The sequence below is a fragment of the Pristiophorus japonicus genome, chromosome 22 (assembly GCF_044704955.1).
Source record: "Pristiophorus japonicus isolate sPriJap1 chromosome 22, sPriJap1.hap1, whole genome shotgun sequence".
In the NCBI taxonomy this organism is placed as follows: domain Eukaryota; kingdom Metazoa; phylum Chordata; class Chondrichthyes; family Pristiophoridae; genus Pristiophorus; species Pristiophorus japonicus.
The window spans coordinates 38,134,147-38,149,249 of NC_091998.1; the positions used below are offsets into that span (position 1 = coordinate 38,134,147).

Here is a 15,103-nt window from a genome sequence, read left to right on the forward strand (position 1 = left end):
AAAGAACAGATGGTGCCCGGAGCTCGACTCCCTGGGACATTCAACCCTTTACATAAAACGGAGAAACCCGATGCAAACACTAATCTGGTGCACGGATACCCCTGCATGTACACACACTTGTGCAGACACTACAAACAACAACGGGGGGAAAATTGCCGTCGGGGGCTTCCTTCGTACCAATGCCTCCGACCCGAAAAAAACTACAAAAGTACTTGGTGGTCCCGGAGGAACATAGGATTCCGGTCGGAGGCCTAGATTCGCTGCGCAGCGCACAGGAAGATGTCTTTCACATGCGTACGTACATGCTGGAGTCACGTATGCCTGGACCACCAATCACTGTGCAGTATTCTCATTGATAAAAACGGAAACTCCGTTTGTATGAGTTACCATTACTATCAAAGAAAAAATCTCTTAAAATACCGAAACGCAACATAATAAATAAAACTCACATTTAAAATTAATTGAAATTAAATGTAATGAAATGATTTAGAAAAAACTTTTGGGAATTTTTTTATGTCTTTTAATAAACCTACCTTAATGGACAGGGTTTTTAAAACAGAAAATTAGTGTTTAAATTTAATTTTTATAAGTTTTAAAAATGTTACGCTGGTAAAAGTGAGCTATGTGCCTGCTTTTGCCAGGCATCAAAGCTTGAAGGACGTTTGCTAGGCATGAGTTGGGCAAATAGCCCAATATCTGCCACACGGATGTCGTTCTCCCAGGGATGCGGAAGATCTGTACGCAGAAATCTTGACAGATCGGAAAAGCTGGTATGTGACATATGCGCATCGCTTTTGTGAGGCCTCGCCGGGTCCGTGCGCACTTCGTTTGGACAAGGCGAGGCCGGAATGTTCGGCCCAACAACTTGTATTTATACACGCCATTAACGTAGTAAAACATACCAAGACGCTTCACAGGAGTTATTTGACAAAAATATAAATTTGACACCGAGCCATGTCAGAAGAAATTACGGCAGATGACCAACAATTCAACCAAAGAGATAGGTTTTAAGAAGTGTTTTAAAGGATGAAAGAGAGGTAGTGAGGTTTAGGGAGGTTATTCTGGAGTTAGTACCCAGGGAACAGAAGGCACAGCCACCGATGGTTGAGCGATTATAATCAGGGATGGTCAAGAGGGCAGAGCTTGAGGAGCGCAGACATCTCGGGGGTTGTGAGGCTGAAGGAGATTACAGAGATAGGGAGAGGCACTCACAAACACACACTCTCACTGTCCCCAGTCTTTCACACACACAATCTCATTCACAAACTTACCACCCACTACTCACTCTCCTTCTCGCACTGTCACACACCCATCCATTCACTCACTACTGTTCTCTCACATTCATTCACATTCTCATTCTCTTAGTCTCTCCCACACACACACTAACCTCACATTTTCTCACACACTCAAATGCTGCTGAAGCTCTCACACACACACACACACTTGCATTGACACAGTCAGCGAGCAGACAATGTGGTGCTGGGCTCGGGGTCAGCTTGGCTCGGTCGGTCGCACTCTGGCCTCTGACCCGAGCCTGACCTTCCCTGTGGCTAGAGCCAGCGATGGGGTTTGGGGGGGAAGGAGGAGACTGACCCCGCGGTTCTCCATTCTCTCCGGCCACACCTGCTGTTGCAGCGACACTGGCGGCCCTTCCACAGTTGCCCTGTTCGCCCGCTCTCCGTGTGTCCGAGCGATGGGACAGGGCGGGGTGGGGGCGGCCTCACAGCCCGGCCCAGCCCGGCCCTCAGACTGAAGGGAGGGGGGGATTTCTCCCGCCCTGTGTGTGAACAACACAAGCCCCGCCCCCCGCCGGCCCATGTGTGAACAACACAAGCCGCTCCCCCCGTCCCTGTGTGTAAACAACACAAGCCCCGCCCCCCGCGTGTGAACAACACAAGCCCCGCCCCCCGCCGGCCCATGTGTAAACAACACAAGCCCCGCCCCCCTCCGGCCCGTGTGTGAACAACACAAGCCCCTCCACCTCCACCTTCCCCCTCGCCTCCATCGGACCAGCAACAGCCGTAAGGTTTCCTGGGAGATGCAAAACTGCCACACTCGGAGGCTGTAATTACAGATTTACAAGGATGATCCCAGAAAGGGGAGGAGTCCCCCCTCAGCAAAGGGTGAACTGGCTGGGTCTCTTTTCTCTTGAAAAGAAAGACTTGCAGTTATATAGCGCCTTTCACGACCACCGGACCTCACAAAGTGCTTTAAAGCCAATGAAGTACTTTTGGAGCATAGTCACTGTTATAATGTGAAAAAAGAAAGCTGAAGGGTCACCTAATAAAAGGTCTTTAAAATTATGAATGGTTTCGATGGAGTGGACACAGAGAGAATGTTTCCACTTGTGGCAAAGAGCATAACTAATGGCCATCAATATAAAATAGTCAGCAAGCAATTCAATCGGGAATTTAGAAGAATTTTCTTCACCGAAAGAGTCGCGAGATTGTGGAACTCGCTATGACGGGAAGTGATTGAAGCAAATGATATCAATGCATTTAAAGGAGGCTAGGTAAGCAAACGAGGGAGAAGCAATAGAAGGTTATGCTGATAGATTTAGATGAGGAAAAATGGGAGGAGGCTCAAGTGGAGCATAAACACCGGCATGGACTGGTTCGGCCGAATGACCTGTTTGGGTGCCGTATATCCTGGGTATAATCTATGTATAATACAGCGTGACATGTTTACAAAAGGACATTTGAATTATAAATGTGGACACAGGAATTTGCACAATTGGGGAAAAATGTGACAACAGGAGGTAACGTTTTGGAGACACGAATTGTGCAAAGAATTAAGATGTTTCATATAGATATATTTATATATAACAGTCTGAGCAGTTTTATCCTTGTGTTAATAAATGTAGCATTATACTTAACGTAAAGCTTCTTGCAATCTTTCGCAGCATCAAAAGGTGCAACAATCAGAATGAACGTTCCTATCTGATATTAAAGTTCAGTGGTGCCACATTTTTGTGCCTCAGTTATCTTGTGGCCAGGCACCGACTTCAAAGCACATGTTCGTTTGTTGGTATGCAACGCATTTATTGCCTGAATCCTGTTGAATGACTCTCCTTGTGTAATGTATTGGTTCTTTGCTTAAGAATTCATAGCAACCTCATCATCATAGGCAGTCCCCCGGAATCGAGGAAAACTTGCTTCCACTCTTAATATGAGTTCTTAGGTGGCTGTACATGCCAATACGAGAACCACAGTCTCTGTCACAGGTGGAGCAAATAGTCATTGAGGGAAGGGGTGGGTGGGACTGGTTTGCAGCACGCTCTTTCTGCTGCCTGCACTTGATTTCTGCATGCTCTCGCCGACAACACTCGAGGAACTCAGCGCCCTCCCGGATGCACTTCCTCCACTTAGGGCGGTCTTTGGCCAGGGACTCCCAACTGTCAGTGGGGATGTTGCAATTTATCAGAGAGGCTTTGTGGGTGTCCTTGTAATGTTTCTGCTGCCCACATTTGCCTCTTTTTCCATGAAGGAGCTCCGAATACAGCGTTTGCTTTGGTAGTCTCGTGTCTGGCATGCAAACTATGTGGCCTGTCCAGCGGAGCCGAACAAGTGTGGTCAGTGCTTCAATGCTGGGGATGTTGGCCTCGACGAGGATGTTGACATTGGTGCATCTGTCCTCCCAGGAGATTTGTAGGTTTTTGTGGGGATATCTTTGGTGGTATTTCTTCAGCGACTTGAGGTGTCTGCTGTACATGGTCCATGTTTCTGAGCCATACAGGAGGGCTGGTATTACTACAGCCCTGTAGACCATGAGCTTGGTGACAGTTTTGAGGGCCTGGTTTTCAAACATTCTTTACCTCAGGCGGCCGAAGGCTGCACTGGCGCATTGGAGGCGGTGTTGGATCTCGTCGTCAATGCCTACTCTTTTTAAAAGGAGGCTCCCGAGATAAGGGAAGTGGTCCACGTTGTCCAGGGCCGTGCCATGCATCTTGATGTCTGGAGGGCAATGCTATGCACATCAGTAAATACATCGACTATGTCCTGGAGTTCAGTCTGTGTGTGTGCGCAGACACAGGCATCGTCCGCGTACTGCAGCTTGACGACAGAGGTTGGGGTGGTCTTGGATCTGGCCTGGAGACGGCGAAGTTGGAACAGGTTCCGCCTGGTTCTGTAGTTTAGTTCCATTCCAGCAGGGAGCTTGTCGACTGTGAGGTGGAGCATGGCAGCGAGGAAGATTGAGAAGAGGGTTGGGGCGATGACGCAGACCTGCTTGACCCCAGTCCGGACGTGGATTAGGTCTGTGATGGATCCATTGGTAAGCATCATGGCCTGTATGTTGCCGTCGAGCAGGCGGAGGATGGTGATGTACTTTAGGGGGCATCTGAAATGGAGGAGGACGCTCTATAGACCCTCGCGGTTGACAGTGTCAAAGGCCTTTGTACGGTAATTTAATAGCAACACATTGCTATTCACAACATTTGGTTTACGAGCAAAAGATTTAACAATCACACTACACATTACCAGTTCAACTATTATAGTTGTGTACTTTAAACAAATGCCCCCTACAAGGGGGCTCACACTCCAAAATAATTCTTTATCCCAGTGCACTTTTTTTTGGGCGGGGGTCGTTTTAGGGCGCAAAAAACAAAAATTATACAAGTGCCCCCCGGCTAAAAGGGAGGGGGGGCACTAAAACTGGCAAATTAAACAAATTAAATTTTAAACTTAAATGATCAAATTAAAATTTGTTTGCTGGGGGTGATGATGCAATCCGGTCCCTCCGACGGACTACCTCTCGCGGAAGGCCGCGAGTTTACCGGTGGACACTGCGTGCTCCATCTCCAGGGACACTACCTTGGCTCGGATGTAACGGCGGAACAGAGGTAGGCATTTGGGCTGAACGACCTCCTCGGCCACCCACTGCCTGGATCGGCTGATAGCCGCCTTGGCCATGCCCAGGAGCAGTCCTACGAGGAGGCCTTCCAACCTGCCCGATCCCCTCCGGACATGGTGCCCAAAGATCAGTAGTGTGGGACTGAAGTGCTCACAAAATTTGAGGAGCAGCTCCTTTAAATAGTGGAATAGAGGCTGCAACCTCGCACATTCAATAAAAACATGGAACATGGACACTTCCAGACCACAGAAATTGCAGCCGGCCTGGGAGCCTGTGACCCGACTTAAAAACTTTTTGCACGGGACTGCTCCGTGCAACACCCTCCAGGCCAAGTCCTCAATAAATAGAGGGAAGACTCCCGCATAGAGTGCACTACATTGGGAACCCCCGCCTCCTCCGGATGATAAAATGGTGCGCCATGGCATGTCCGGACAGCAGACGAGGATGGCAAGGTGGAGAGTGTGCAAGAGCAGCCCATACAGGAAACCCCTCCGCGCAGAACTGAAAGACACGGAGGGGATTTCCCCAAGGAGGCTCAAGTTGTGAGGCGCCGGCTCCCGAGGGAGGTTTCGGGGCTTGGCGCCGATGAGGAATTCGGTCCGGACGGGGGTCAGTTCGGACGGAAGCTCCCCACAAGCTTGAGCCTCCTCAACACGGCCCAGTGCTGTTTTTAACGATTCGATGGCATTGGCCGCTCGCCGGACCAGTTTAGGCGCCATGCCAGCACGTCTGGCTCCATCAGCCCGCTCCTCCGCCGTTGAGCAGATCCCTGACCCTGGTCACCTCACCAGCCACCCAAAACCACGGTCATGGAGGTACGGATTCCTGAGTTGCGGCTCCTGTAGTGCAGCTGCCAATCCAGACGGGGGAGAGCTGCGCTTTGTGGCGACTCTGTTCCAGACCCTGATGAATTCCTGGTAAAAGACAGGCAGCCCCTGCACGGCGGTCCTGAGGCTCCCCAGGCTTGCAAACAGGAGCTGCGTGTCATAATTGAGGCTGTACTGCTAGGAGAAGAAATACGTCGTCAGCGCACACCACCTAGAAGGGGGCTCGATGTAGAGGCATCTCTGCAGGATCTGAAGATGGAAAGTTGCAATCTGGGTGCTGACACACACAAAATATCTGACTGCCCTCCCTAAGCGGGAGACTCAAAACTGTAGCAGAGACCCAGTTGTTCTTGTTCCAGAAAAAGTCCTCCAGCTTCTTCTGTATCTTGGCGACAAACGCAGGGGGGAGGAATCAAAGTGGCCAGCCGGTACCACAGCATAGCGGCCACCAGCTGGTTTATGGCTAGTGCTCAACCCCTGTAGGACAGCACTCGGAGTAGTCCTGTTCAGCGCCCTAGGCGAGCGGCGACTTTGGCCTCCAGCTCCTGCCAGTTCGCCGGCCAGGCTCCCTCGTCTGGGCTGGTAGACTCCCAGATAGAGGAGATGTGTTGTGCTCCAGACAAAAGGCCTGTGCTCCTCCGCCAGGGGGTCCACCCGCCACTGACGCAACAGGAGTCCGGAACATTTCTCCCAGTTGATCCTGGCGGAGGATGCAGCCGAGTAAATCTCCTGGTACTCACGCATCCTCCGCAGGTCAATGGGATCCTCGACCATGAAGAGCACGTCATCGGCATAAACCGAGAGGACGATCTCCATGACTGCCCCTTGCAGAGCCATTCTCATAAACCTCTTCAAGAGGCGCATGAAAGGCTCCACACAAATGGCATGAGATGGGGCATCCCTGGCGCACCCCCCACCCAGAACGAAGAGGCGCCGTCAAAGACCTGTTAACCTTAATCAGACACTCTGTGGCGGCGTACAAAAATCGGATTCTGGCGAGTAAATGCATCCGGAACCCAAAAGCGCGCAGAGTTCCGAACAGATATTCATGATCCACCCTGTCGAACGCCTTCTCCTGCTCTATGGAAAGGAAGGCGACTGACAGACCAGACTCCTGAAAATGATGCACCAGGTCCCGGATCAGAGGGATGTTGTCATGGATTGTCTGACCCGGGACCGTTTCGGACTGGTCAGGGTGGATCATGTGGAGCAGCACGGCGCCAGAGAGAGCAGACATCACCTTGGCAAAAATGTTGTAATCCGTGCTGAGGAGGGAGACCGAGCGTCAGTTTTTAAGTAGGTGGAGATCACCCTTCTTAGGCAGCAGGACGATGACTGCCCTGCGCCAAGAGAGGGGCATCTCCCCGGTCGCCAGACTTTCCCACAGGACCCGCGCGTAGTCACCAGAACGCCCTGTGGAACTCCACGGTCAGCCCATCCAGCCCCGGGGACTTTCCCCTCAAGAGCTGGTTGAGGGCACCGGTCAGCTCCGCCAGGCTTAGCGGAGCATCCAGATTTTTGACGCCCTCCGGGCCGACCTTCAGCAGGTCCTCCCACAACAATCTACGTGCTTCCTCGCTGGATGGACCCAGAGAGAACAGAGCCCCGGAATAGTCTCGGGCCCTGTTACGGATGCCCTCCGGATCTGAGACCACGGATCTGTCGTTGGCCAGCAGCGTCAAGAGCTGCTTACGGACACCCCTGTCTTTTTTCCAGCGAGTAGAAGAAGGGGAGCCGCGGTCCAGGTCCTGAAGGAACCACATCCGTGACCTCACGAACGCGCCTCAGGTCCCGACAAGCTGCAGGTCCTTTGGTACGGCCGCCTTCACTTCGTACACTGTCCACAGGGCTGGGTCCTTGACGACTTGACCCAGCCGGGCTTCCAGGTCAAGCGCCTCCTTCTCCAGGACCCTGGCCTCCCGCCTCTTGGTTGACCCCTTCTCGTATACTTGACAGAAGAGACGGACGTGAGCCTTGCCCATGTCCCACCATAACTTCAAGAGGGGAAGCCCCCCTGCTTCCTTCTCTAGTTGGCTCAGAAGCACGGGAACGAATCCTGGAACCGCTCGTCCTCCAGCAGCAGGTTGTTAAAGTGCCAGTACGCAAATCCCACCCACGTGCGGAGTGAAGCAAGCTCTGCCCACTCCAGCTGGTGGTCCGAGCACCGCGCCGGCCGCATGGAGGCCACCAGAACACAGGAGACATATGCCCGAGATACATAAAGACAGTCAATTCTCGACCATCCGCTTCCAAGCCTCACTCAAGTAAAGGCGCTGGAGCCGGGATGGAGATTTTGCCAGACATGCACCAAGTCGAAGGATCCGACCAGGTCCAACAACTTCTCCATTGCCATCATGCTCTGCGGGGCACCGGAGCGGTTCCTTGCCTCGAGGATGCAGCTAAAATCCACCCTGCCTTCTCCCAGCGACGACAATGGAGTCGCCAACGGAGCCACGAAGAGTGGATACATCTTCAAAGAAGCGCACTTGTTGCGGGTCGGGCTGTGGGGCACACACGTTCACTAAATGGAGCAGCACGTCCCCCAGGTGAACCGTGACATGGAGCAAGCGGCCTGGCACATGCTCCTCGACCCCCAAGATCTCCGGCTGAAAATGTGGGCCAGCAAGATAGCCACCCCACAAGAAGTGGCGGTGAGGTGGCTCAAGCGGACCTCTCCTTGCCATTCCAGGAACCATATGGCCTCGTCTCCCGGAACGGTGTGGGTTTCTTGCAGGAAGCACACCACATATTCCCCCTCCAGTAGGAGCGAAAAATTATTAAATCTATGGCGTGCCTCTCTGCTGCCATTGATGTTGAGGCTGGCTATGGTTTTCTTCATGACAAAAGCATAGTGCAACCTGTAACTTAATCTACAGTGGGGGGGGGGGGGGGGGGGGAATGGGGGAACATTGTTTGACGACCTTCACTCCCTCAGCAGCCCAGCGAGGAACGTTCTGAGCCAGTGCAGCTCAAGAGTTTCTGGTTTTGTTCGGGTACTGTCCGCACCCATGGTTTTGATGGCGGCGCGGACGGACCTGATGAGCAGCGCCAGCTCGGACCATTTGTCCTGGGCCAAATGGGCTCTATTGCTGCGACCCTGGCATTGCGCCAAAAAGTCCCGGAGTTCCTTGGAAGGAATGAGGGGGGACTCAGCGGCGGGTATGAGGAGATCCACCACCTCACTGGTGATAGATTCCTGATCTTCTCCCGCGCACTCCACCGAGTTCCCGTCCCCCACTGGGGAATCGCTGCCAGCAGCCAGCCTGTCGAATACACGGGCTACGGCAAACGGTCCGGCCGCACCATCCGGCCCCACCTCTGTCACGATCCCACCCACAGAATCGTCAGCAGAGGATTCCCCCCTGGCTCCCCCCGGATGCTGGGTCAGGAAGCGGCAGCGGATGGGGGTCCCCCTCCAAACAGATGCTTTCGTGGTCAACTATGATGTCAGTTGCCACTTGTGTGCGTGTTGGAAGGTCAAAGTTGATGATGTCCTCTTCGGGTTGATCATAGCTGTTGGTGAATCGCAATTTGATTTGGTCCAAATGTTTTCTGTGCGTTTGTCTATTGGTCAGTTTGACCTGAAACACCCAACTCCCCTCTTTGGCTGTGACCATGCCAGTGAGCCATTTGGGACCATGTCCATAATTGAGCACAAACACAGGATCATTGATCTCAATATCACGTGACAAATTTGCGCGGTCATGGTGCACACTTTGTTGATGCCGCTTGCCCTCCGTGTGATCATGGAGATCAGGGTGGTCAAGAGAGAGCCTTTTTTAAAGCGCCCTTTTCACGAGCAGCTTAGCTGGGGGAATCGCAGTGAGTGAGTGGGGTCTGGTGCAGTAGCTGAGCAGCACTCGGGAGGGAGCCTTCCGACACATGTTTCAGGCTTTGCTTGATGGTCTGAACTGCACGTTCCACCTGGCCGTTGGATGCGGGGCAGTTTGATCCTGCAACGTGTTTGACCCCATTGAGGGTCAAGAATTCCTTGAATTCAGCACTGGTGAAGCACGGCCCATTGTCGCTGACTAGGACATTAGGCAAGCCGTGCGTGGCAAACATGGCTCATAGGATTTCAATGGTGGCCGTGGATGTGCTTACAGACATTATTGCATATTCAATCCATTTTGAGTAAGTGTCCATAACAACCTAGGAATGCCTAGGAATGGGCCTGCATAGCCTACATGGATCCTCGACCACAGTTTGGATGGCTATGACTACAAACTTAGCGGTGCCTCTCTGGATGCATTGCTCAACTGAGAGCAAGTGTTGCATTGGTGCATGCATGACTCTAAATCTGAGTCGATGCCAGGCCACCATATGTGAGACCTGGCTATGGCTTTCATCATTACGATGCCTGGTTGGGTGTTGTGCAGTTCGCAAATAAATGTGTCTCTGGCTTTCTTAGGAAAGACCACGCGATTGCCCCACAAAAGACAATCCGCCTGCATGCACTACTCATCTTTGCGTCTGTTGAACGGCTTAATCGCTTCCTGCATCTCCACTGTGACACTGGACCAACTCCCATGGAGGACACAGTTTTTTTTAACCAAGGACAGTGAAGGATCCTGGCTGGTACAGGTCCTGATCTGGTGGGCCATAATGGGCGACTTCTCATTCTCAAATGCCTCCATGACCATGAGCACTCCACTGGATGTGTCATTTCCAACCCGGTGATGGGCAATGGTACCCGACTGAGAGCATCTGTGCAGTTATCTGTGCCCGGTCTGTGGCAGATTACATAGCTGTATGCCAACAGCATGAACACCCATCTTTGGAAGTGGGCAGAGGCATTGGTCTTAATCCCTTTGCTTGCCGAGAATAGCGATATGAACGGCTTTGTGGTCAGTTTCAAGCCTGAACTTGAGGCTAAATAAGTACTAGTGCATTTTTTTTACCCCGTAAACGCACGCCAGAGCCTCTTTTTCAACCATACTGTAGGCCCTTTCGGCCTTGGACAAACTCCTGGATGCATACACAACCAGTTGCAAAATCCCCAATTCATTGGACTGTTGTAACACACACCGAACCATGTATGACGACACATCACAAGGTAACACTAATCGATTAAATGGGTTTTACAGGACAAGCAGTTTGTTAGAACACAATAAATTTCTGGCTTTCTTACAGGAAGCCTCTTGTGAATTCCCCCATACCCAGTCGTCTCCCTTGTGCAGTAGCTCATTTTGGGGTTCTAGCAGGGTGCTTAACCCAGGTAGGAAATGATCAAAAATTAAGGAGTCCCAGGAACGACCACAGTTCCATCACTTTCTGTGGTCGTGGCGCGTTCTCTGAGCATTTGTTCTAAGAATCCCTCAAACTCACAATGTCCTGCGAGGCGCATTAGTTCTGCGACATAGCTCGCCACTTCCTAGCCCTCCGATCGTTGACGTGTAGAATTGATATCTCGCCACCAAAACACTTTCCTTAGGATTTAGGTGCTCCCAGACCAGCGAACACAATTTTTCATAGGATTTCTCTGTTGGTTTTGCCGGAGCCAGGAGATTCTTCATAAGGCCATAGGTTGTTGCCCCGCAGACAGTTAGGAGGATCGCCCTTCATTTGGTGGAGTTCTCATCCCCTTCGAGCTCATTGGCCACAAAGTATTGGTCGAGTCTCTCTACGAAGGCCTCCCAATCGTCCCCTTCTGAGAACTTCTCCAGAATGCCGTCTGTTCTTTGCATTTTTGCGCGGTTGTTTGTTAATTCGTCGCCAATTGTTACACTCATAATAAATGGTGAGCCTGTGTACTGTATGCAATGAGCAAGTGTGACCTTAGCTTCTTTATTAAGGTTCCAGAGTGCAGGTACCTTGTGGGTGGCCTGCTTATATACTATGCTCCCAAGGGATGCTGGGATCTCTTGGGACTCCAACAGTTGGGCCCTCTGATGGTCAGGTGTGATGCAGGTTACAAGGGGTGAAGTACATAATAGTGTCCGTGCCAGGAAACAAAGAGCTATCCAGCCTCATCCCACTTTCCAGCTCTTGGTCCATAGCATTGTAGGTTACGTTGCTTCAGATGCACATTGAAGTACTTTTTAAATGTGGTGCATTTTTCTACCTCTACCACCCTTTCAGGTTGTGAGTTCCAAACCCGACACCGCCCTCTGGGTGAAACAATTTCCCATCAGATCCCCTCTATACCCCCTACAATTACTTTAAATCTATGTCCCCTGTTTGTTGACCCCACTGCTAAGGGAAATAGATCTTTTCTATCCACTCTATCGAGGCCCCTCATAATTTTATGCATCTCAATTCGGTCACCCCTCACCCTCCTCTATTCCAAAGAAAACAAAGCAAAGCCTATCCAATCTTTCCTCATAGCTAAAATTCTCCGGTCCAGGTAACATCCTCGTAATTCTCCTCTGTACCCTCTCTCGTGCAATCACATCTTTCTGTAACGTGTTGAGCAGAACTGTAAGCAGCACTCTATGGTGGCCTAACTAGTGTTTGATACATTTCCAGCATAACCTCCCTGCTCGTATATTCTACTCCTCAGCTAATAAAGGCAAGTATCCCGTATGCCTTCTTAACCACATTACCTATCTGTCATGGTACCTTCAAGGATCTGTGAACATGCACTCCATGGTCACATTGTTCCTCTACACCTCAGTGTCCTACCATTTATTGTGTTTTCCCTTGCCTTATTAGCTCTCCCCAAATGCATTACCTCTCACTTCTCCGATTAAATTCCATTTGTCACTGTTTTGCCCACCTGACCAGTCTTCCTGCAGTCTACAGCTTTCTTCTTCAACCACGCAGCCATTTTTTGTATCATCTGCAAACTTCTTAATCATACTCCCTACATTCAAGTCTAAATCATTGATATGTAGCATTAAAAAGTCAAAAAACACACCTTGACCATTACCTCTTGCTTCCTGCCTCTGATTCAATTTTGGATCCAAGTTACCAATTTGCCTTGGAACCCAAGGGCTTTTACATTCGTGACCAGCCTGCGATGCGGACCATATCAAAAACGTTGCTAATATCCGTATACACTACATCAACTGCATTACCCTCATCAAACCTCCTTGTTCCTTCCTCAAAAAATGAAATCAAGTTAGTCAGACAAAACCTTCCCTTAACAAATCCATGCTCACTGTCCTTGATTAATCCATGTCTTTATAAATGAAGATTTATCCTGTGACTCAGAATTTTTTCCAATAATTTTCCCACCACCGAGGTTAGGCTGACTGGCCTGTAATTACTTGGTCTATCCCTTTCTCCCTTTTTAAACAATAGTACAATGTTAGCAATCCTCCAGCACCACACCTGTAGCCAGAGCAGATTGGAAAATGATGGTCAGAGCTTCTGCTATTTCCTCTCTTGCTTTTCTTAACAGCCTAGGATATATTCCATCCAGAATGGGGATTTAACCACATTCATAGATGCTAACCCCTTAATACTTCCTCTCTCACTATGTTTATTTCATCTAATATTTCACATTCCTCCTCCCAAATTGCAAAATCTGTATCACCCCTCTCTTTTCTGAATAGGAACAGGAGGAGGAAATTTCATCCCTTGAGACAGTTACATAGGAACAGGAGGAGGCCATTCAGCCCCTCGATGTTGTTACATAGGAACAGGAATAGGCTATTCCGTCCCTTGGCCTACTGCATTGGAACAGGAGGAGGTCCATTCAGCCACCACAAGCCTGCTACGTTGGATCAAGCATCTGTTACATAGGAACATGTGTTGGCCATGGGTCAGTTGTATAGGAACAGGAATAGGTCCAATAATCCTCTGAAGGCTGTTACATAGGAACAGGGGAAGGCCAGTCAGCACCTCGCGATTATTGCACAGGAACTGGAGGAGACGATTCAGCCCTTCAAGACAGTTACATCGGAACAGCAATAGGCCATTCAGACCCTCGAATGTGTTTCATAGGAACAGCAGGAAGCCATTCAGCCCTGCGAGCCGGTTATGTAGAAACAGGATGAGGCCCATGAATTTTGCTCTGAGGAACAGGTAGTGGACATTCAGCCCCTTGAGCCTGTTGCAAAGGAACAGGAGGTAATCTATTCTGCCCCATGAGCCTGTAACATCAGGCTGGAGGAGGCCTATTCAACCCATCCAGACCTTTACATAGGGCAGGAGGAGGCCAATTCAATCAGGCTAGTTGCATAGGAACAGGAGAAAGTCATTTATAGTTTTGAAACTGCTACATAGGAACAGGAACAGGACATTGGCTGTTACAGGGCATTACGGGGAGGAGGCAATTCAATCCCTCGAGCCTTTTGGAATAGGAGGAGACCACTCAGACCCTCAAACCTGTTGCATAGGAAAAGGAAGAGGAAATTCAGCTCTGAGATTGTTACACAGGAACAGGAGGCGGTTTGTATAGCTCGCTCGAGCCGGTTGCATAGGAAGAGGAGACGGCCATTCAGCCAATCATTATTCGGCCAGTTCACACCCTGAGCCTGATAAATAAGAAGAGAAAACAGCCATTCTGCCCTTCGAGGTTGTTATATGGTAACAAGAGGTGACAAGTCAGATAATGAAGACTGTGACAGAGGAAAAGGAGGAGGCCATTCAGCCCCTCGAACCTATTACATAGGAAAATGAGAAAGGCTTCCAGTCTACTGAGACTGTTAGAAAGGAACAAGAGGAGGTGATTCAGCCCATCGAGCCTGTTACATAGGAACAGGAGTAGGCCATTCAGCTCCTCGAAACTGTTACACAAGAAGTGGAGGAGTCCACTAAGCTTCCAGACTCAGTTGTATAGCAACAGCAGTTGGTGATTTAAACATCTCGAGCCTGTTGAGGAGGTGGACCATTCAGCTCATTGAGCCTGTTACATAGCAACAGAAGGAGGTCACTTAGCCCCTTGAGTTTGTAAAATAGGGCAGGAGGAGGCTCAATCAAACCCTCGAGGCTGTTACATAGGAACAGGAGGAGGACATTTAGTCTTTTGAGCCTTTTACACAGGAACAAGGGAAGGCCACTCAGACCCTCGAACCTGTTGTATAGGAACAGAAAGAGAACATTCAGCCACTCGAGTGTGTTACATAGGAACAGGAGATGGTTTTTCGGTTCCTAGAGCCAGTTGGAGGCACAGGAGGCCACTCAGCACCTCGAGCCTGTTGCATTGAAAAAGGAGTAGGCCATGCCCCTGCCCCCCCACAATGCCTGCCACATTATAACACAAACAGGTCATTCAGCCCCTCGAGATTGTTACATGGGAACAAGAGGAGGCAATTCAGCCGATCAAGACTGTTAGAGGAACACTCGAACCTGTTACATAAGAAAAGGAGAATGGCCTCCAGCCTATCGAGACAGTTACAAAGGAACAGTGTAAGCACATTCAGCCCATAGAGCCTGTTATATAGGAACATGAACAGGCCATTTAGCCCCCGAGGCTTTTATACGGTAATAGGAGGAGGCAATTTAACCTCTCGAGTCTGTTGCAATGGAACAAGAGG

General features: G+C 50.3%; 1 long non-coding RNA gene across 1 annotated transcript in view; it reads left to right on the top strand.

Moving 5' to 3' along the window:
* Window positions 1-1,966: 1,966 nt before the first annotated feature.
* Window positions 1,967-15,103, top strand: part of LOC139234959 (uncharacterized) — a 131,567-nt gene continuing 118,430 nt past the window's right edge. The window contains exon 1 of the long non-coding RNA XR_011588374.1: window positions 1,967-2,512. This is a non-coding gene — a long non-coding RNA (uncharacterized lncRNA). The remainder of the gene's footprint in view (window positions 2,513-15,103) is intronic.